The following is a 23,010-nucleotide window of genomic DNA, read 5'->3' on the forward strand; positions in this document are numbered from 1 at the left end:
AAGAACTGTGTTTTTAAGACTGTTCGAAAAATCTCAATCCCGGAATAATTTCACTTAACTTTCTTGCTTGATTTTCTTATAAAAGGGGGCTGATGAACACAGACCACGAACTACCCAGCAGTACGTGTAGGCAGCGTATTTCAAGGGGGCGACTTCGCATTGCGAGGAAGCGACGCACTCGGCAGAGTTCGGGCGGTGACACTGGATGCGAGAAAAGAGAACTTTACCGACTATACATGTCCGCTGGTAAAGTTTTGCCTTAAACACAAGCGTTCGTTTCTCCCCTGGCGGAAAGACTCGCGGGTATACATTTCCGCCGCTTCCGTCGCGTTCGCGCAATAGTCTGCGCGTGAAACGTCTCTTGTTTGCGATTGCGCCCCTACGGAAGGCTGGTAGTCGCTGTTGTGTTGTTGAATCCCAAACCAGCAATGTACACATGAAGGGGTTGATGCCAGCAGTGAAATTCCACCGACTCGCAACAGAATGCACGATACAGACAGCCGACAAGCATGGATTACTGATGTGCGCAGTACAGAGTAAGTAAACCCTTGTTGCATGCGCTGACAGTTCTCGTCGGAGTTCACGCGTCCTGAGAAAATGATTAGGTGCCCTATGCACTGAACAAGACGGGAGTTCATTCCTGCATCACTAGTGCACCGATCGGTCGAGATTCTGTGAGGTACGAGGCCGCTTCCTGTTCGCGCCGGCGTAAGTGAAGCAGAAATGTGTTGCACGTACTACTTAAAACTGCGTACACATGCCATATCTATGCTGTGCAGTGAAATATTCTGTACAATTCTGAATCTGTTGACGTAAATGCAAATGATGGCTGCACGCTCGCACACAGCGGAAGACACAGTGGCCTGTGCCCTTGCCTCAGGAAATGCAACACTCTCCTTTCAGGGAGCAGGGCGAAGAAAGCTTCGAAAAAAAAAAAAGCATTACGCGTTTTTGCGCATATTTAAAGGAGTACTGACACAAAAATTTTCGAACTTGTTTTTTCTGCTGTAATAAGTAGCTATTGACTCAGTAATCACTGCGTGAAACCTCATTTGCTTCAGAGCGCGACATGTAATTATTTGGAGTCTTCTTTGCAGCGACCCGTCCAAGTTTCGGTTTCAGAGAGCAACGAGATGGGAGAAGAGGGATTGTAAACACAGTGAGCACGTGATCGCACAAAACTGTGACGTATTCAAGCCAGCGCGCTCGCAGGCGAACCAGCTTCGTGTTGCTAGTTCGTCTGCTACGCCTGCACGAGCTTTGCGATGTCGTCGCCGTCCTCGTTTTCGTCGTCCAGCGGCGACTATTTCCTCCAGGCGGGAGTCGCCACCGTATTAGACGTGGCCAACCACTTCTGATTCGATCCACCACAGGCGAGCTGGCGATCGCTAGGAAACGGTATAGGCCTAGCTCTCTGGCCGTCTGATACGGGGCCGACGGCCCTTGCGATCCGCCCGCAGCTCGTAATAAAGCACCTATATTCGTCAACACAGTCAATGTCTGCACATTTGTGACGCTCATAACTGACAGTACAATTAGTTTTGCCGATGGCGTTGGTAGCGATGAGAAAACACGTCAGCAAGGCGAGCCGCTTCGTAGAGACGATTGCTGCGGCGGCTGCGCTGACCGCTTGCGAGCCAGAATCACGCCAACGATTAACCATATCGCACAACGTTTCATAACATGCACACTTTTGAGGTCACTATACTCTAAGAGTTATTTCGTGTCAGAAACAATTGAGCCGATTTTCGTGCCGCCGTCAGCGGCGAACGAGGCCAGTGTCGCGACCAGGGAGGGGAAAAAAAAAAAAAAAAAAGCAGTACCGGGACGATCGGAGCAGCGAGAAACCTGCTCGCCGGCCCCGCCTCGACGGCAGCGCAAACTCGTGACGTAGCGTTTTCTTGGTTATTTACAATCCTTCCTTGCATGATGTCAATAATGTCGCGAGGTGTTGCGCTTTGCGGGTGGCTGCGCGCACGTACTTTTAAAATTGATTCTAAATATGTTCTAAGCTATATTCGCCGCTGATATTTTGTAGACGATGTGTGTGTGTCCACCAAAATCGATCTCACGAGTTACCTCGACTTCAAACTTTTGTGTCAGTACTCCTTTAAGTTTTCTAGCGCAAAGACGCAGCGAACAAGCTATTGCTATGTGAGCAGGTATAGCCTGGTCACACGTGCATTTTCACGTGTATAGCCGTCCTTGACTTGTGAAACCCACTTCGCCCCGACGAGGACGACGCCATCTACGCTTAAGGGAGATTAGCGATTAAGGATGTCTTCTCCGATCGGGCGGGTCGTCTCAATGATGCGTTTTCGAAGACTGGTCTATTCTGTGGTGCGATGAGAGGCCGTTGCTCCAAACGCCCACTGTACCTGTCGTACTTACTGTATCTTACTGCGCTTACATTATTTTTCACTTAATTTCTTCACAAGCACACGCGCACGTGAGGGGGCGGGGGATGTCCCATGTTTTTGATATACATGTATAGAGCCTGCTCAAACTACCAATATTTATTATCGATCACGTCACATAGAGGAAAGCTGATGCTGGTCCCCCCCCCCCCCCCCGGTGGGGTCGGTGAACCCCCCCCCCCCCCATCCCGAAAAAAATTTCTAGCTACGCCCCTGAAATGAGCCTAATTACCTTCTTCTGCACCCCCTCAATTCTTGCAATGCATTTTTTTGTGTGTACGGAAACCAAACAATATTGGCGTCCTCCAGCACTGGTGGAACAAGCATTTTGTAGGCCAGCAGATTTGTATCTGCGGGCGCAAGACGAAGGCGTCTTCTCGGAAAGAAGAGTCGCTTTAGCGCTCAGCATGTACATTGATTTCCGCTTGAGGTTATGTTGTTAACATGGGTTTCCGATCGAAGAGTGTGTGTTAAACTGACACCTAAATATTTAAGCTGAAATACATAAGTGCGAGGTGTGTCATTAATAATGCAAGTAAAATCAGATATCTGTTTCTTTCTACTTACTGTTAGCGTTACAGATTTTGGGGCATTTAGAGTCATCTACCACTACTGACACCAACAAAACGCAGAATTTTGTATATGGTGATCATTATTTCAAATAATTTCGCGCTACGAAATACAATCGTCAGCGAATAGATAGATGTTACCATGTAATTGGGAAGGCAAATTGTTTGTGTATATTAAAAAAAAAAACTGCGTCCAAAACACTGCCTTGGCGCACTCTCGATGTAACAGGTGCTAAATTGGAAGCTTCGTGATGAATTTACACGAATTGTGAGCGTAGGTCGGCGCACTCACTCATGAGTGACTCACTAACACTCACTCGCAAGTCGTAATCATTTCAAAGGCGTGAGTGCGAGTGAGTGCCAGTGAGTGTGAGTGGACTTGGAGGTGAGTGCGAGTGAGTGCCAGTGAGTGTGAGTGGAGGTGAGTGCGAGTGCGAGTGAGTGCCAGTGAGTGTGAGTGCGAGTGAGTGGAGGTGAGTGCGAGTGGAGGTGAGTGCGAGTGCGAGTGAGTGTGAGTGCGAGTGAGTGGAGGTGAGTGCGAGTGAGTGCCAGTGAGTGCGAGTGGAGGTGAGTGCGAGTGAATGCCAGTGAGTGCCAGTGAGTGTGAGTGCAGGTGAGTGCGAGTGCGAGTGAGTGCCAGTGAGTGTGAGTGCGAGTGAGTGGAGGTGAGTGCGAGTGAGTGCCAGTGAGTGCGAGTGGAGGTGAGTGCGAGTGCGAGTGAGTGCCAGTGAGTGTGAGTGCGAGTGAGTGGAGGTGAGTGCGAGTGAGTGCCAGTGAGTGCGAGTGGAGGTGAGTGCGAGTGAATGCGAGTGAGTGCCAGTGAGTGTGAGTGCAGGTGAGTGCGAGTGAGTGCCAGTGAGTGTGAGTGCAGGCGAGTGCGAGTGAGTGCCAGTGAGTGTGAGTGCAGGTGAGTGCGAGTGCGAGTGAGTGCCAGTGAGTGTGAGTGCGAGTGAGTGGAGGTGAGTGCGAGTGAGTGCCAGTGAGTGCGAGTGGAGGTGAGTGCTAGTGAATGCCAGTGAGTGTGAGTGCAGGTGAGTGCGAGTGCGAGTGAGTGCCAGTGAGTGTGAGTGCAGGCGAGTGCGAGTGAGTGCCAGTGAGTGTGAGTGCAGGTGAGTGCGAGTGCGAGTGAGTGCCAGTGAGTGTGAGTGCGAGTGAGTGGAGGTGAGTGCGAGTGAGTGCCAGTGAGTGCGAGTGGAGGTGAGTGCGAGTGCGAGTGAGTGCCAGTGAGTGTGAGTGCGAGTGAGTGGAGGTGAGTGCGAGTGAGTGCCAGTGAGTGCGAGTGGAGGTGAGTGCGAGTGAATGCGAGTGAGTGCCAGTGAGTGTGAGTGCAGGTGAGTGCGAGTGCGAGTGAGTGCCAGTGAGTGTGAGTGCAGGCGAGTGCGAGTGAGTGCCAGTGAGTGTGAGTGCGAGTGAGTGGAGGTGAGTGCGAGTGAGTGCCAGTGAGTGCGAGTGGAGGTGAGTGCGAGTGAATGCGAGTGAGTGCCAGTGAGTGTGAGTGCAGGTGAGTGCGAGTGAGTGCCAGTGAGTGTGAGTGCAGGCGAGTGCGAGTGAGTGCCAGTGAGTGTGAGTGCAGGTGAGTGCGAGTGCGAGTGAGTGCCAGTGAGTGTGAGTGCAGGTGAGTGCGAGTGAGTGCCACTGAGTGTGAGTGCGAGTGCGAGTGAGTGCCAGTGAGTCTGAGTGGAGGTGAGTGCGAGTGCGAGTGAGTGCCAGTGAGTGTGAGTGCAGGTGAGTGCGAGTGAGTGCCAGTGAGTGTGAGTGAGTGGAGGTGAGTGCGAGTGAGTGCCAGTGAGTGCGAGTGGAGGTGAGTGCGAGTGCGAGTGAGTGCCAGTGAGTGTGAGTGCGAGTGAGTGGAGGTGAGTGCGAGTGAGTGCCAGTGAGTGCGAGTGGAGGTGAGTGCGAGTGAATGCGAGTGAGTGCCAGTGAGTGTGAGTGCAGGTGAGTGCCAGTGAGTGTGAGTGCAGGCGAGTGCGAGTGAGTGCCAGTGAGTGTGAGTGCAGGTGAGTGCGAGTGCGAGTGAGTGCCAGTGAGTGTGAGTGCGAGTGAGTGGAGGTGAGTGCGAGTGAATGCGAGTGAGTGCCAGTGAGTGTGAGTGCAGGTGAGTGCGAGTGCGAGTGAGTGCCAGTGAGTGTGAGTGCAGGCGAGTGCGAGTGAGTGCCAGTGAGTGTGAGTGCAGGTGAGTGCGAGTGCCAGTGAGTGTGAGTGCGAGTGAGTGGAGGTGAGTGCGAGTGGAGGTGAGTGCGAGTGCGAGTGAGTGCCAGTGAGTGCGAGTGAGTGGAGGTGAGTGCGAGTGAGTGCCTTTGAGTGCGAGTGGAGGTGAGTGCGAGTGAATGCGAGTGAGTGCCAGTGAGTGTGAGTGCAGGTGAGTGCGAGTGCGAGTGAGTGCCAGTGAGTGTGAGTGCAGGCGAGTGCGAGTGAGTGCCAGTGAGTGTGAGTGCAGGTGAGTGCGAGTGCGAGTGAGTGCCAGTGAGTGTGAGTGCGAGTGAGTGGAGGTGAGTGCGAGTGAGTGCCAGTGAGTGCGAGTGGAGGTGAGTGCGAGTGAATGCGAGTGAGTGCCAGTGAGTGTGAGTGCAGGTGAGTGCGAGTGAGTGCCAGTGAGTGTGAGTGCGAGTGAGTGGAGGTGAGTGCGAGTGAGTGCCAGTGAGTGCGAGTGGAGGTGAGTGCGAGTGAATGCGAGTGAGTGCCAGTGAGTGTGAGTGCAGGTGAGTGCGAGTGCGAGTGAGTGCCAGTGAGTGTGAGTGCGAGTGAGTGGAGGTGAGTGCGAGTGAGTGCCAGTGAGTGCGAGTGGAGGTGAGTGCGAGTGAATGCGAGTGAGTGCAGGTGAGTGCGAGTGCGAGTGAGTGCCAGTGAGTGTGAGTGCAGGCGAGTGCGAGTGAGTGCCAGTGAGTGTGAGTGCAGGTGAGTGCGAGTGCGAGTGAGTGCCAATGAGTGTGAGTGCAGGTGAGTGCGAGTGAGTGCCACTGAGTGTGAGTGCGAGTGAGTGCCAGTGAGTCTGAGTGGAGGTGAGTGCGAGTGCGAGTGAGTGCCAGTGAGTGTGAGTGCAGGTGAGTGCGAGTGCGAGTGAGTGCCAGTGAGTGTGAGTGCAGGTGAGTGCGAGTGCCAGTGAGTGTGAGTGGAGGTGAGTGCGAGTGAGTGCCAGTGAGTGTGAGTGGAGGTGAGTGCGAGTGAGTGCCAGTGAGTGTGAGTGCGAGTGAGTGCCAGTGAGTGTGAGTGCAGGTGAGTGCGAGTGCGAGTTAGCCCCAGTGAGTGTGAGTGCAGGTGAGTGCGAGTGCCAGTGAGTGTGAGTGGAGGTGAGTGCGAGTGAGTGCCAGTGAGTGTGAGTGCGAGTGAGTGCGAGTGCGAGTGAGTGCCAGTGAGTGTGAGTGCAGGTGCGAGTGCGAGTTAGCCCCAGTGAGTGTGAGTGCAGGTGAGTGCGAGTGCCAGTGAGTGTGAGTGGAGGTGAGTGCGAGTGAGAGTGAGTGCCAGTGAGTGTGAGTGGAGGTGAGTGCGAGTGAGTGCCAGTGAGTGTGAGTGCGAGTGAGTGCCAGTGAGTGTGAGTGCAGGTGAGTGCGAGTGCGAGTTAGCCCCAGTGAGTGTGAGTGCAGGTGAGTGCGAGTGCCAGTGAGTGTGAGTGGAGGTGAGTGCGAGTGCGAGTGAGTGCCAGTGAGTGTGAGTGCGAGTGAGTGCCAGTGAGTGTGAGTGCGAGTGAGTGCGAGTGCGAGTGAGTGCCAGTGAGTGTGAGTGCAGGTGAGTGCGAGTGCGAGTGAGTGCCAGTGAGTGTGAGTGCAGGTGAGTGCGAGTGCGAGTGAGTGCCAGTGAGTGTGAGTGCAGGTGAGTGCGAGTGCCAGTGAGTTTGAGTGGAGGTGAGTGCGAGTGAGTGCCAGTGATGGCGTTTTTCACTGGTCGATCTGGAGCAGGATTTTTTGCTCCACGGCTGCGAATCCGCATTTCACTGGTCGAGCTGGAGCGGGTTCGCGCTTTCCACTGGTCGTTTCGGATCAACTCGCTCCGCACCGGATCGCTCTCACTTGCTCCGCTGCCGAGGCGCGGATTCGGGCGGAAATAGGACGAGAGGATACGTCACTTCTGCTCGCTGGGGGACGGCGATCTTGGTGGCCATAGAAACATGCAGAGCGGAAGTCGATATTTGTGACGTGTGTGTGCAGACTTCCTGTACGATCCAGCGCGGAGCATTTTCGCTCTCCGCTGGCAGATTAGGATTGGTGAATTGCGAGCGCTCGCTCCAGGATTTCGGCGGCCGCTCCAGATCGACCAGTGAAAAACGCCATGAGTGTGAGTGGAGGTGAGTGCGAGTGAGTGCCAGTGAGTGTGAGTGCGAGTGCGAGTGAGTGCCAGTGAGTGTGAGTGCAGGTGAGTGCGAGTGCGAGTGAGTGCCAGTGAGTGTGAGTGCAGGTGAGTGCGAGTGCGAGTGAGTGCCAGTGAGTGTGAGTGCAGGTGAGTGCGAGTGCGAGTGAGTGCCAGTGAGTGTGAGTGCAGGTGAGTGCGAGTGGGAGTGAGTGCCAGTGAGTGTGAGTGCAGGTGAGTGCGAGTGCCAGTGAGTGTGAGTGGAGGTGAGTGCGAGTGCGAGTGAGTCTGAGTGGAGGTGAGTGCGAGTGAGTGCCAGTGAGTGTGAGTGCAGGTGAGTGCGAGTGAGTGCCAGTGAGTGTGAGTGCAGGTGAGTGCGAGTGCGAGTGAGTGCCAGTGAGTGTGAGTGCAGGTGAGTGCGAGTGCCAGTGAGTCTGAGTGGAGGTGAGTGCGAGTGCGAGTGAGTGCCAGTGAGTGTGAGTGCAGGTGAGTGCGAGTGAGTGCCACTGAGTGTGAGTGCGAGTGAGTGCGAGTGCGAGTGAGTGCCATTGAGTGTGAGTGCGAGTGAGTGCGAGTGCGAGTGAGTGCCAGTGACTGTGAGTGGAGGTGAGTGCGAGTGCGAGTGAGTGTGGGGCCTGGAAAAAATTATGGTGAGTGAGTGTGAGTGAGTGTTCTCCCACACTGCCGACCTATGGGTGGGGGCGACTCCGAAACAAAAAGTAGTGCGCTGATCTCCGCACCATTTTGCGCGCTGGATGCCTCTTCTCTTACAAGAAAAACGATGCGCTCTTTGCTCTCCCTGCGTGAGCGATACATCGCCATGTTCCCAACCAGCCTCATGCAGTTTAAGCAGCAGTATATACTACGTTTTGCTCTCTGTTGCCGCGAGAGTGGAACGGGCATTCTACTCTCTCTCAGATAGGCAGAGTAGAAATAACATTTCACTCTCTCGATGCGGATAGAGTGAACAATGCATTTCACTCTCCCCGTCATTTTGCGAGAGTAAAACAATGCTTTGAAGAGTAAATCGGCCCCTTCACTCCTGCGATACTCTCCCTAGTTTTTAGAGTGTAGGCAATGCCCTCAGGATAGGAATAAGGCAAGGTGCCGAAGACGGTGGGCTGGCCAGGGCTCTCTGGGCAGGGAGCTGACGTGGGTAGGCTGGTTGGTCAGCGCTCGGATTACGGCGGGCTGGTCAGGCTCCTGAGGACCGCGATAATGCAGTGGTTTCATTTCATTTGCTGCCACCTCCCACAACGACTTCCCCCTTATTTGGAGGAGATGCTTGCGCTGGAAAATAAAAGCAAATATTACCAGAGATGACGAACTGACAAATGCATGTGGCAGTGTTTTCATGTTGACAAATCACCATACTGCAAAAGTAGAATTGAAGCTGAACTTTCGACACAATAATTTCCCTGGTTAGGAAAATAGTTAGGACTTTGAGAATGACTCCAACCAAATAAGAGTATTCATTTACCCGACGTTTCGGAGCGCATTCGGCTCCTTCTTCAGGGGGTATTCTTCGGAGGTGGCGGTGTCCTTCGTAAAAAAAAGGAGGGGGGGGGGGAGAGCAGCAGGTGACGAGTCACTTGACAAGGCACCTTTTCTTGACAGACAGAAAAGGCGAAAGGGTGGGATGACGGCGGCGTTGCTGGCGGGGATGACTGATGCTGGGGGTGCTTGACCCCCGGTGGAGGGAGACAACGGAGCGATGGAGGGTGACAAGAGGGGCAATAGTGACCCCCTCCCTACCCCCCCCTCTCGCATTCCGCCGTGCCTGCGCGCGCAGCCGATCCTACTCAGCAGCATGTAGCTGCCTTCATTCATAGAGTTGACCAAGTTTACGTAGGTAAGTGAGGGAGGGAGGTCGCAAGGTTAAAGGACGGAAAAGTAGACAGAAAAAAAGTGAAAGAAACATTATGCACCAAACACAGGCAAGGACGAGAGGGTATCGACGCGGACAAGCTCAAACTTCAAAGAAAATTTTCTTTCCGTCAGAGGCGTCCATATAAGGAGTTTGCCATACATGCGCAATGAAGCAATAAACAAACCCATTGACATATGAGCATGATTATTACGTCACCGCACCATGCCGCGCATGAACCTTTCTTCGCCACTAAACGAACAAATCGAAGTTTCACTAACACATGCGTTCCATCTCGAGGCAATATCAAACGGTTCCATCAGCTCTCCGGCAGCGCAATTCTTGTTCTGCCCAGAATCTTGACCCTCCAAACACGCGGAGCGCACATGCGAAATGTACAATGCGCCGGCAAATGCGCAATACCGTTGTTTCTTATCGAAAGCTCCATTGCACGATCCGTAAAGCAGCGGCTAGTTTGCCCGATATACGATGTCCCCTCCTTGCTACGTTGTGCGTTAGCTTTTCTTTTAGGGAGGCGCAACAAGGTCGATCCACATAGGTCGCGAAGCTTCGGGCGAAAAGTGGTTCAGAACCAATTGTCACCGACATCAGCAAGGGTGGTTATGGGAGCAGCGATTGAAGCGCGACTATGTTTGGAGGGAATAAACACTGGGAAAGAAAAAAAGCGTTTTTAAATTAAAGCGAGACGCAGTTAGATTCATTCAATGAAAATAAAATTCCTAATTCATTTTATATACTGTCACGTAGTAGTGACGGTGAAGAAAACAGTCGTAAAACTGTGTGTGACGAAACTGATTCTTTATTGGGCGAACCTGTGCCCACAAAAGAAAGCTACACTCGAAGCACAACGATAGCGGCGAACACAGTCGGCGATCGTCGAAATCTGATCAGCGGCGAAACGCGTCGGCTTTTATACCTGAGTCATCGAAGGTTCCAGATTAATCCCTGATGCCCGCGTGTCTTCCAGAAAGTTCTAGACAATTCGCGTCGCTCATACAATCAGATTACATGGGCGTCGGTGACCACAGACGACGGATAGAAGCATTGATAACGTCCGAGAAGCTTCCAATGCAGGCGCGTCCTGCGCCGAGCGATAACGTTTAACATTTGTCAGCCAATGTTGAAAGCGGCTACCGGTGAAAGATAAACATGTGTACGTGTCAATACCCTCCCCTTAAAAAGCATCGTCCCGATGCTACAAACACGAAAGCGAAAACAAAACCATGCGTAATAAACAAAATAACAAAAAACAATAACAAGTAACAAAGTACCTAAGTTTGTCAGCGGGCGTAGAAAGGCTTAAGACGCACCACGTGGATGACTTCAGGTCGTGCCCGGCGCCGCTGTGATTGCGAAATGCCGTCTGGCACGACCTCATAGTCCAGTGCGCCAATACGTCGGGTGATCTTATATGGTCCGAAATAGCGACGTAATAGCTTCTCGCTAAGTCCTCGTCGGCGTATCGGAGTCCAGACCCAAACACGGTCACCGGGCTGGTACTCGACGTAGCGTCGTCGAAGGTTGTAGTGTCGGCTGTCGGTCCTCTGCTGGTTCTTGATACGCAGGCGGGCGAGCTGTCGACCTTCTTCGGCACGCTGCAAATAGGTGGCAACGTCGAGATTTTCTTCGTCGGTGACGTCCGGTAGCATGGCGTCAAGCGTCGTTGCCGGGTTCCTTCCGTAGACCAGGTTGAACGGCGCCATGTGCGTCGTTTCTTGCACGGCCGTGTTGTATGCGAAGGTCACGTACGGAAGGATGGCATCCCACGTCTTGTGTTCGACGTCGACGTACATTGCCAGCATGTCGGCGATGGTCTTATTTAGGCGCTCGGTGAGGCCATTCGTCTGCGGGTGGTAGGCGGTGGTCCGGCGATGGCTTGTGTGGCTGTATCGCAGGATGGCTTGAGTTAGTTCTGCCGTAAAGGCAGTACCTCTGTCGGTGATGAGGACTTCTGGGGCACCGTGACGCAGGAGGATGTTCTCAACGAAGAATCGGGCTACCTCGGCAGCACTGCCTTTGGGCAAGGCTTTTGTTTCGGCGTAGCGGGTGAGGTAGTCCGTAGCTACGACGATCCATTTATTCCCGGACGTCGACGTCGGAAAAGGCCCCAGTAAGTCCATCCCAATCTGCTGGAACGGTCGGCGAGGTGGCTCGATCGGCTGTAGAAGTCCGGCTGGCCTTGTCGGCGGTGTTTTGCGTCGCTGACAGTCTCGGCATGTCCTTACGTAATGGGCGACGTCGGCAGAGAGGCGAGGCCAGTAGTATTTTTCTTGTATCCTTGCGAGCGTGCGGGAAAAACCGAAGTGTCCAGCCGTTGGGTCGTCATGGAGAGCTTGCAGAACCTCTGGACGCAATGCTGAGGGTACCACGAGGAGGTAGTTGGCTCGGAGAGGCGAGAAGTTCTTCTTTAGGAGAATGTCGTTTTGCAAGAAAAACGACGCCAATCCTCGCCTGAACACCTTCGGCACAGTGACGGTCTTGCCTTCCAGGTAATCTACAAGGTTCCTTAGTTCCGGGTCGGCTCGCTGTTGTTCGGCGAATTCGTCGGCACTGATGGGTCCCAAGAAAGTGTCGTCATCCTGGTCATCCTGTGGCGGCGGTTCGACGGGGGCGCGAGACAAGCAGTCGGCGTCAGAGTGCTTTCGCCCGGACTTGTAAACGACGGTGATGTCGAATGCTTGAAGTCTCAGACTCCATCGTGCGAGGCGACCTGAAGGATCCTTCAAGTTAGCTAGCCAACACAAGGCGTGGTGGTCGCTGACGACTTTGAAGGGCCTGCCATAGAGGTAGGGGCGAAACTTTGATGTAGCCCAGATGATGGCGAGGCACTCCTTTTCTGTTGTGGAATAATTTGATTCCGCCTTCGATAGCGACCGGCTAGCGTAACTTACAACCCTTTCTAGTCCGTCAGTCCTCTGCACAAGCACGGCGCCGAGTCCTACGCTGCTTGCGTCGGTGTGGACTTCGGTGTCGGCGTTTTCGTCGAAATGCGCAAGAATGGGCGGTGATTGCAGGCATCGCTTCAGTTCTTCAAATGCTTCGATTTGCGGCGTCTCCCACCTGAACTCGACATCGGCCTTCGTGAGGTACGTCAGTGGCTCGGCGATCCGTGAAAAATTCTTGACGAAGCGCCTGTAATAGGCGCACAGTCCAAGAAATCTACGCACTGCCTTCTTGTCATCGGGCGGAGGAAAGTTGGAGATGGCCGCAGTTTTCTGAGGGTCGGGGCGCACTCCAGACTTGTTGATGACGTGGCCCAAAAACAAGAGCTCCTCATATGCGAAGCGGCACTTTTCTGGCTTTAACGTGAGTCCGGAGGTTTTGATTGCTTGAAGAACTGTTTCAAGGCGCCGCAGGTGTTCTTCGAAGCTTGAGGAAAACACAACGACGTCGTCCAAATACACGAGGCAAGTCTGCCACTTCAAGCCTGCCAGTACTGTATCCATGACGCGTTGGAAAGTCGCAGGTGCCGAGCAAAGACCAAACGGCATGACCTTGAACTCGAACAGTCCGTCTGGTGTTATAAAGGCAGTCTTCTCCCGGTCTCTCTCGTCGACTTCGATTTGCCAGTAGCCGGTTTTGAGGTCCATCGACGAAAAATACTTTGCGTTGTAGAGTCGATCCAAGGCGTCGTCAATCCGTGGGAGGGGGTATACGTCCTTCTTCGTGATCTTGTTGAGGCGACGATAATCGACGCAGAAACGTAGGGTTCCATCCTTCTTCTTCACTAACACCACGGGGGACGCCCACGGGCTCTTTGACGGCTGGATGATGTCGTCGCGTAGCATTTCGTCGACTTGTTGCTTTATGGCCTCGCGTTCGCGCGCCGAAACTCGGTACGGGCTCTGACGAAGTGGGCGGACATATTCGTCGGTTATGATGCGGTGCTTGGCGACAGGGGTTTGTCGAACTTTTGACGACGACGAGAAGCAATCCTTGTATTGCAGGAGCAGAGCTTTTAGTTGTTATTTCTTATGCCTGGGAAGGTTCTGATTAACGTTGAAAGTTGCTTCAGGTATTATAGTCGTCGTTGCGGGTGCACTGGAATCCGTGAAGGCGAAAGCACTGCTGGCTTGTACTATTTCGTCGATGTAGGCAACCGTGGTGCCTTTGTTAATGTGCTTGTATTCGGGGCTGAAGTTCGTGAGCATCACCGTTGCTTTCCCTGCACGTAGCTCAGCTATGCCTCTAGCGACGCAAATTTCACGGTACAGCAGTAAGTGATGATCGCCCTCGATGACGCCCTCCATGTCTGCAGGCACTTCCGTACCGACGGAAATCATTACGCTGGAGTGAGGCGGAACGGTGACTTGTTCTTCAAGCACATTCAAGGCATGGTAACTGATGCATGTATCCGGCGGTATCGCTTTGTGTGTTGAAAGCGTTATCGACTTGGACCTTAAGTCGATGACTGCACCATGTTGGTGTAGAAAGTCCATGCCTAGGATGACGTCCCTGGAGCAGTGCTGCAGGATTACGAAGCTCGCCGGGTAAGTGCGGTTGTTTACCGTGACTCGCGCTGTGCAGATTCCAGCCGGCGTTATTAGGTGACCTCCCGCTGTCCGTATATCGGGTCCTTGCCAGGCCGTCTGCACCTTCTTTAACTTGGCGGCGAACGCGCCACTGAAAACTGAATAGTCGGCGCCAGTGTCGACGAGAGCGGTGACGTTATGACCATCGATGAGCACGTCTAGATCGGTAGACCGGCGTCTGGCGTTGCGGTTAATTCGTGGCGTCGGATCACGGCTGCGTCGGCTTGCTCTGCTGCTGCTACGTCGCGTCGGAAGGTCCTCGTTCGGCGGCGATGTGCTGTCAAGGCTGTTGCTAGGCGGCGTGCTGATATCTCGTCGTGATGATTCGCGAATCGTCGTCGTCGTCGGCGGCGGAGGATCTTCGGCATTGCGTCGTACAGCAACCGCACCTCCATCGGTTGCTGCTTTTAGTTTCCCGGGTATGGGCTGGGAGATCGGCCCCGGGTTGGGCCGGCATACAGGCGGCGATGCGGCGAGATGTAGCGGCCTGGTGACGGCGAGCGTGAGGGCCGTCGTGGTTGCCACTGGGCTCCGGCAAGGTAGTCGGCGATGTCACGTGGTCGCTCGCCAAGCTGTGGACGTGGCGCGTTGACAGCGAACCCTCGTAGGCCCATCTCGCGGTATGGGCATCGGCGGTAGACATGGCCGGCTTCCCCGCAGTGATAGCAGAGCGGGCGGTGGTCGGGGGCGCGCCAAATGTCCGTCTTCCGCTGGGAGCTGCGCTGGGCGACGGGCGGGCGTGCTGGCGGCGGCGGCGGTGGACGACGGAACTGCGGCGTTACGGGGCCCTGGCGCGAGCGCGGAGGGGGGCCTTGACGACGGGCGACGGCGGCGTAGGTCATCGCTTGCGGCTGTGGTTGAGGCGATACCGGAACTTCTGGCACTTCTAGTGATCGCTGAACCTCTTCTTTAACTATGTCAGCGATTGAAGTCACCTGAGGATGCGATCTTGGGAATAATTTCTGTAGTTCTTCCCGTACAACCGCTCTGATCGTCTCGTGCAGGTCGTCGGCGCCTAGAGCTTGAGCTTCGGCGTAGTTTGTCAGTGCACGGCGGTTGTATTGCCTGGCTCGCATTTCAAGGGTCTTCTCGATGGTTGTGGCCTCCGAAACAAATTCTGCCACAGTCTTGGGCGGGTTGCGCATCAATCCAGTGAATAGATGCTCTTTGACGCCCCGCATCAAGAACCGAACTTTCTTTTCCTCTGACATATCGGGGTCGGCGTGGCGGAAGAGGCGAGTCATCTCCTCCGTGAAGATTGCGATGTTCTCGTTCGGCAATTGCACTCTGGTTTCTAATAAAACTTCGGCCCTTTCTTTTCGCACGACATTCGTGAAAGTCCTCATGAAGTTCTCACGAAATAGGTCCCACGTCACCAGGGTGGTCTCTCTGTTCTCAAACCAGGTCCGAGCAGCATCATCTAATGAAAAATACACATGGCGCAGCTTGTCGTCGTCGCTCCATTTGTTGAACGTCGCGGTCCTCTCGTATGTCTCCAGCCAGGTTTCAGGGTCTTCAGCCGATGATCCACGAAAAGTCGGTGGCTCCCGAGGTTGCTGCAGCAGGATGGGGGACGCTGGTGCTGCCATTTTGGTCGTTGACTTGGCCTTGATTGCAGTGGTCTTTTCGGGAAGAAGTCCGAACTCCGGCACAAGTCCTTGCTGCCTACGGCTAGCTCGCTGGTCCTTGGCGACGTTGGTCTCGTTCTCCGGTTTCGGGCTTGGGTCGCGGCTTTGCGGGGGCGTTCGGTGCATGAACGAACTAGCACCTCCACCAGATGTCACGTAGTAGTGACGGTGAAGAAAACAGTCGTAAAACTGTGTGTGACGAAACTGATTCTTTATTGGGCGAACCTGTGCCCACAAAAGAAAGCTACACTCGAAGCACAACGATAGCGGCGAACACAGTCGGCGATCGTCGAAATCTGATCAGCGGCGAAACGCGTCGGCTTTTATACCTGAGTCATCGAAGGTTCCAGATTAATCCCTGATGCCCGCGTGTCTTCCAGAAAGTTCTAGACAATTCGCGTCGCTCATACAATCAGATTACATGGGCGTCGGTGACCACAGACGACGGATAGAAGCATTGATAACGTCCGAGAAGCTTCCAATGCAGGCGCGTCCTGCGCCGAGCGATAACGTTTAACATTTGTCAGCCAATGTTGAAAGCGGCTACCGGTGAAAGATAAACATGTGTACGTGTCAATACGCATGATGAGAAAAGATACAACCGTATTTTACTAGATCATTATCAATAAATACATTTTGCCAGGGCCCACCGTGAGAGCGCCCATCGATAGCAGTGGGCGTTGACGCCGCTATCACTTGCAATGCCATGCAACTCTTGGAGTGCGTGGAAAGGCGCGCTCGTAAAGTTCACCCGGTTACAAGACGCCCCCCTCAGATGTCGTGTTGTTTTGCATTAGGTTGCATTGAATTAGGTGACGCGGGTACTTTTATTGTTTCTTAACTTGTGCAGTTAAAACTACTGATTGTTTACTTTAGTTGTTTTCGTGCAACAGCGCTGGCCGACGGGCTTGGCGTCCGACGAAAGGACGAGCACTCTATTCAATCTACGCCCAAAGCGTTCGTCGGCCTCCAAAGAAAGTATGTTCTGTGCAGCGATGCGATTTCGACACCCGTACGGCTGATCTTTTCCGGCATCGTTTTTCGCGCTGAAAACTCGGAACGCCCATGAAGTCGAATGGCGGGGCATTTGAATATAAAGCTCTAATGGCAGGCCTCCGAAAACAAATTTCGCGCCTATCAGAACAAAATGACGTCACTTCTCTTTTTAGCAGATATGACGTCAAATTATTTTTTCTTCCGCCGGAAGTGTTCCCTCCTCACACAGATGGCGCTAAGCCCCATGAACCGCCGGTAAGCAACCATGTTTTGAACGTATGGGCTTCTATGGAAGCTTCGCTACCAGATGTATTTACCTTGGGCGCAATTCGGTGAGGGCGGAGTGCAAGAACGCCCGTGTACCATGCATGGGGTGCACGGGAAAAAGCCACAGGTGGTTAAGATAAATCCCAAGTCCCCCACTACGACGTACCTCATAATCATATTGTGGTTTGGGCACCTACAATCTCAGATATTAAGTTTGTATTGACATTTTTAAACGTCAGTTTTAAGCTTACCAAGTCGTACAAAAATACATTTAAAAAATCGGGAACAAAAAATTTGCTTACTACAAGCCCTATGTTGTTCCAAGAAAGCCAACTTAGTAAACCATGTTGGCAAATCCACAGGAATGTCGGTCCAATAATCCCGGCCTTGATGAATGGCAGTGCTAATATTGTATGCTGCATGTGCAAAGAGAGCCAGCGTTGAATCTCTATCAGATTGGCCCAAACGATATTCGATCCACGCTGTTAATCATAGGCCATGATTGGGCCAGGAATCATAACGGCACAGCCCATATTGGAACCACGCTGTTAACCTTAGGCCATCAGGAAGTAGCAATACGTATCGAACGTTGGTCCGAGCTGACGTGCAGCCTGGGAAGACGGCACCCAGACCAATGCCACTATCATCTGTGTGGATTTCTGTCGGAGCTGATGGGTTGAAGTGGCGAAGGAGAGGTCGGGAGGTCAACAGGAACTTCAACTGACGAAATGCAGAATCATGTGTCCACTCATGTGTCCACTCATGCCGTGCACGTGGTAATGCAGAAGACTTGTCAAAGGATAGGCGACGTCAGGAAAATCAGGAATTAATCGACGAAAGTAAGAGCGAAGGCCAGAAAACTACGAATTTGCTTCACTGAGTGCGGTGCACTGAATGCCTCAACAGCTGCTGTCTTGAGAGGGTCAGGCCGGATACCCTCCTTGACCCAGCACAAGGGTTTGACGGGGCACTTCTTGGAGGCTAGCGCAACGTTACTGTACAAGCTTCAGTTGTACAACTCTCCGCTCGTGCGCTTACCGCCGCTGTCGCCACTCCTTGGGCAACCGCCAGATGGCGGCGCCATTCTATTGCGCTCTAGGGTGCCTCGATGCCCAGCGCCGCCGTCCAGGGTGGAGACAACCCCGCTGGCGCCGCCATATTGTGTCACACGAGCTGAGACTCAGCTACGCTTGCGTTCATAAAGTGTTACTCGCGGCGCGCTTCCAAGTGCTTTGCCATGATGAGGATTTTTTTATCGGTGTCCCATCTGCATATCTTTATAACCAATAGCCGTTAACTCGTCGAAGGTCGAAGACGTAAATGTATGGCGCCGGGAACATGCCCCAAGTTGCCTAATTCCATCACATTTAATATGCCGTGTGTATGTTTAAAATACGCACTATTTTTTTATTTTTTTTGCGCTTCGATGCTTGGTATATAAGGTTTGCGACCCCCTGTGTGTGGAAGTTTTTCTTTTTCGCTGTTGTATTTTGGTTTACACGTCACGCCTCCTTTACCGTAGCCAGCCACTCGCGCACGGCGGTTAGTTTCCCTTGCGTTGCGCGTGCTCTTCGCGTTCGTTGCAATTATTTGACGATATCTACGCGCAATTTTTGCTTTTTTTTGCCCATAAAACTGTGTGCTGACAGGATTAAGCTGGTGTAAAAATAACTGCGATGTGAAAATAAGGTTTAGTTAGTGCTGTAGAGAAAAATGTAACGTAACTTGTCTGTGTCAATCTTGCGTAGTACACACAAGAAATCAAACGATGCACAAAATACATTTACTTATAATGTCTAGTACAATCAATCATGAAAGAGATATGTACATGAAAAATTATATGTACTGTGTGGCGCCTGAAGGTTATGTTGAAAGACGAGATAAAAAAAAATTAATTCGCAAGGTAGGCTCGACACACAATTCGGGATAGAGAGAGTTTTTTTTTATTTATTCATTACATGGGGGGGGGGGGGGTTCAAGTGAGTACATCAACCTTATTACACACAATATAAATCGAAAACAAGAATGCAAACAAGAAAACGCAACCGCGGGTAATATTAATCAAGATATCCAGCCAGAATACATACATCAGCTACCATCGAATACGTCGCATCAGCCAAACACATCGATAGCGAGTACAGAACATTTCATAAATAACCATTAGAACACTGATAACTACATTGAAAAAATAAACAACACTGTACACATATCACGTACAAAAACCGTAAATGAAACTAAGACAGTCAAATACAGATTAGCAATGTTTTTCACTTCGAAAATATAGTCCATGATGATGTAGGGCTGTTGACTTTAACAGACGGCGCCCATCCTGTCGATTTCCCTCGTACTGGTCCTCTTCAAAGTGTTTCTAAGTACAGGTAAAACAACAAAAGTGATTATTGATATGAAAAGTTGCCTTGTAAATACAGAGAACCCATTACAGTGCTTAAAAATAAATTTTAGCAGAAGCAATGCTGTATTACCTCGCTTCACAGGTTTCGAAGAAATGCACAGGCTACAACAGACACCATGCCAGAAAGCGCCGAAACATTTTGGTCCCATGATGCCCCTTAACTGTACTACACCTGTGCATACCGTGCACAGGCATTTAAAGACCGTCACAGTACCCACTACGATCGGGAATGAGCACGAATGACCATCGGCTTACGATCACCACGCTACAAATATGTACAAGTCTAAAAAATCAGCTATGTAACGTAACACCCTGAGGTCCGCAAGATATCTCCTGAGAAATCAGAGAAAATCACAATGTTTCGCTTACCACGTACAAAACAGCCGCTCTCCCCAGACGAAGCACTGCGTTCTTTAGTCCCAAATAACCAGTACCGAAAAAAAGAAAAGAAACAAGAGACACACACGATGTGTGCTTCCCGTGAAAAAGGAAAATAGGTGGCTTACGTGACGATTCGTAGCTAATGTAAGATTATTTCGCGGCAAAGCATCTTCGTCAGTCCTTAAAATAAGGGTACAGACTGCGCCCATCAAAACGAAAAAAGCCTATGCGACGCGCGCGCGCAAGCCATACGCTACTCAGACAGCATCGGTGCAGTGCTTACTTAGTTCGTGAGCGAACGTAGGTACGTGAGCGAGGATCAGAGAATACTTTCTTATTTAAATGAAAAACACGGTGCGGTAGTCTAAACATTCTTGACACTTACCTCGCAAATGCAGGAGTTATCCGTTGCCTTCCAGTGATCGCGCTTTACTTGGGCTTCCCATCTCTTCCGTCGCTCTGGGTCCCGGGGAAGCGAAAACAACGCAGTCCTTTACGCGTCGATCCGGCGCACTTGGGAACACAACAGCCCGTCATGTCGACACGATGCACTTGATAGCTTGTCAGTCATGCGGCTGAACACTGTCTAGCAAGTAGAAGCGTCCGCGAAGCATCCGCGCGCACTGTGCCTCGAACTCAGCACCGGCACCAAGCAATCGCAACGGCTCGCTGTGACACAATATGGCGTCGCAGCGAGAAAGCGGCGGCGCGGGGGCGGTCAAAGGTTGGCACCACCCTGAACGGCGGCGCTGGCATCGAGGCACCCTATGCTGGGTGCGACTTCCGCGCCATCTATTAGCGGTACGAGAAAGCAACTGCCCTCCCGCCCTTCCTAGTTCCTCGCAAGAGTCGCATTCACCCCCTCGCCTTCGGCTGAAGAACGAAAGAACCGCCGCTCACTTACTGAACCACACCTCCCTCGTTCTTCAAAAGAGCGGCTCAAAAGATCCGGCTCGCTCCTGAGCGCTCAGGAGCAAGCCGGATCTTTTGAGCCGCTCTTTTGAAGAGCGAGGGAGGTGTGGTAGCTTGCGCGTGTTTCACACTCGCTGGCGTTCTCCCTATAGTTAGAATTAGTGATACCATGCGAAATCGGTATCCACTTACAGCGATAACATATATCGGGCTAGTTGGTTCATACTGAAAGAACGGTAAACTGAACGATAGGAAGAAACGCGTACGACGAAGCGCATAAGCTTCGTTTTTAAGTGTCGTGTGTTTCTTCCTGCCGCCTAAACCTTTCACGCAGTTTACTTTTCCCATACAGCAGTTTGGCACGTTTTCTCGCTGCGTTTACTTGCTTAACGCTTTGGTCTGGGGCAGTTATACGCCAGCTAGCGAGACCAAACTTGTTATCCACAAAAATAGCAGCACAACTTTCTTGTAAACCAATGAATGCTGTATTAAAAAAACGAAGTAAAAAACAGCCTTATGCTCCTATATATAGCTAAGACTTAACCTGTCACAAGGGACATAATCTAGGCAAATGATTTGGGACTACGTGGAAACCAACTCCACCTACAGCAGCTTGGCACGTTTCCTCGCTGTCTTTAGTTCAAGACTGGATCCCCGCCGCTGCTCCAGGAACCTAGCCTAAGAATGCATTTTTATGCAAGGTATGCGTGTATGCATGCGCGTGACTAAATAGAAATTAGCGTAGCTTGCACAAGTGGCGCAAAGCTAAAGAAAAAGCGGAGCTGATCGGCACCTAGCTGGTCCTGGCCTTATACGGGTTATGCTTTTCCGAAATTTATTGATTATTGATCGATTACCTATTGATTGGCTATCGCAAGGTATTGGCCACGTATTGGGGCTAGGCTAAGCCCTACCAAGTCATCCCCAGCATTTTCCGTTTTTTTTTTTTTTTGGGGGGGGGGGGTGCTGACAGGGCGAACAGTCAGCAACGCAGCGGCGCACAGAGCGGTGCAGGCCTGGCCAGTAGAAGCGGTGCCTACGCGGTCGTAGGTACGCGAAACGCCGAGGTGGCCTGCAGTAGGGGCGTCATGCACCTACTCAAGAACTGAGGTTCGGAGATGGCGTGATACAACGAGTCAAAATTCTGGTCTTTCAGGGCGTAAGCGGCGACTGTACAGAACGTCGTGGCGCAGCACGAACATTCACAGCGTGAGCTCCGAATGTCCAGAATTGAGACGATCGATAAGAACACGTAAGTAGTCATCACGCCGTTGCTCAGTGCGCATGTCGCACAGATCAGAAATGGCCAGGACGCAAGAGTCGGTGTCATGCGCATCATCTTCAGGGCCGTCGACAGGATGACGGGAAAGGCAGTCGGCGTCCTTGTGCAAGCGGCCTGACTTGTACAGAACTAACCGTAGCGCATATCTGCCCAATCGTCCAGTGGGGTCTTTAAATGACAAGAGCCAGCACAAGGCGTGGTGACCGGTAACCACGGAAAATGTGCGACTGTACATGTAGGGGCGGAATTTGGCTACTGCCCAAACTAACGCAATGCACTCCCGTTCAGTAATTGAAAAATTCCTCTCGGCGGGTGACAGGAGGCGGCTGGCGTATGCAATTACGCGCTCTTCGTTACGCTGCCATTGAACGAGTACAGCCCCAATTCCATGGCCACTGGCATCCCTGTGAAGTTGAGTGGCGGCAGATGGATCATAATGAGCCAGCAATGGGGTAGCCGTTAGCAAGCGTATGAGGACGGAGAAAGCTTTGGTCTGAGCAAGGCCCCATGTAAAAGTAACGTCCTTCTTAAGTAAGTCGGTGAGTAGCCAGGCGGTTTCGGCAAAATTCTTGACGAAACGACGGAAATACGAGCACAATCCGACAAAGCTTCTTACATCTGCGGTGGAAGACGGAACAGAAAAATTCTGAACAGCGCGAATCTTGTCAGGGTCGGGTTGAACGCCAGTGGCACTGACGAGGCGGCCAAGAACGGTAATTTGACGACGTCCAATGTGGCACTTGGATGAGTTCAATTGTATGCCGCCGCGTCGGAACACAGCAATAATGGCCAATAGACGCGTTAGATGAATCGCGATATCACATCGTCTACATAACACGCACATATGGACCATTTATATCCGCGAAGTAAGGAGTCCGCCATTCTTTCGAATGTAGCCGGGCCATTACAAAGGCCGAACGACATAACCTTGAATTGGTAGATGCCGTCAGGTGTTACGAAGGCAGTTTCCTCACGGTCCATGTCAACCGAGATTTGTCAATAGCCTGATCGAAGGTCTACGGATGAAAAGTACTTGGCTCCGTGCAAGCAGTCCAAAGCGTCATCAATACGCACAAGGGTAGACACAAGGGGTAGACATCCTTGCGCGTGATTTTGTTGAGGTGTCTCTAATCGACACAAAAGCGCCAACTGCCATCCTTCTTGACTGCAAGATGGCCCGATAACGCCTTTAGTAAACATCTTATCGACTTCTCGTTGGGTTACTTGTCGTTCAGCATGTGAAACACCGTACGGCCTGCGGCGTATCGGATTGGCGTCTCCAGTGTAAATGCGATCGGTGCCCACCGATGTCTGGGCTAAAGCGCGGACGTCAAGGTCAAAAATGTCGCGGTAAGTTTCCAAGAGACGGCGGGGGTCAGCAGCTTGTGCATGAAGAAGGTCAGGTGCGATCATCTTGCTAAGTTTGTCTGTGAGATTTGGTGAC

The sequence above is a fragment of the Dermacentor silvarum genome, chromosome 3 (genome assembly GCF_013339745.2).
Source record: "Dermacentor silvarum isolate Dsil-2018 chromosome 3, BIME_Dsil_1.4, whole genome shotgun sequence".
Lineage (NCBI taxonomy): Eukaryota > Metazoa > Arthropoda > Arachnida > Ixodida > Ixodidae > Dermacentor > Dermacentor silvarum.